Here is a 742-nt window from a genome sequence, read left to right on the forward strand (position 1 = left end):
TCGTCCTGCATGTTTGGTGACTTGAGAAGCTTTCTACTGACATGTTTGGTGACTTGAGAAGCTATCGTCCTACATGTTTGGTGACTTGAGAAGCTGTCGTCCTACATGTTTGGTGACTTGAGAAGCTATCGTCCTACATGTTTGATGACTAGACAAGCTATCGTCCTACATGTTTGGTGACTTGAGAAGCTGTCTACCTACATGTTTGGTGACATGAGAAGCTATCGTCCTACATGTTTGGTGACATGAGAAGCTATCGTCCTGCATGTTTGGTGACATGAGAAGCTGTCGTCCTACATGTTTGGTGACTTGAGAAGCTGTCGTCCTACATGTTTGGTGACTTGAGAAGCTGTCGTCCTACATGTTTGGTGACTTGAGAAGCTGACTACCTACGTGTTTGGTGACTTGACAAGCTATCGTCCTGCATGTTTGGTGACTTGAGAAGCTTTCTACGGACATGTTTGGTGACTTGAGAAGCTGTCTACCTACATGTTTGATGACTAGACAAGCTATCGTCCTGCATGTTTGGTGACATGAGAAGCTGTCTACCTACTTGTTTGGTGACATGAGAAGCTGTCTACCTACATGTTTGGTGACATGAGAAGCTGTCGTCCTGCATGTTTGGTGACATGAGAAGCTGTCGTCCTGCATGTTTGGTGACATGAGAAGCTGTTTACCTACATGTTTGGTGACTTGAGAAGCTGCCTACCGACATGTTTGATGACTAGACAAGCTATCGACC

This window comes from Lottia gigantea (genome assembly GCF_000327385.1).
Source record: "Lottia gigantea unplaced genomic scaffold LOTGIsca_60, whole genome shotgun sequence".
NCBI lineage: Eukaryota > Metazoa > Mollusca > Gastropoda > Lottiidae > Lottia > Lottia gigantea.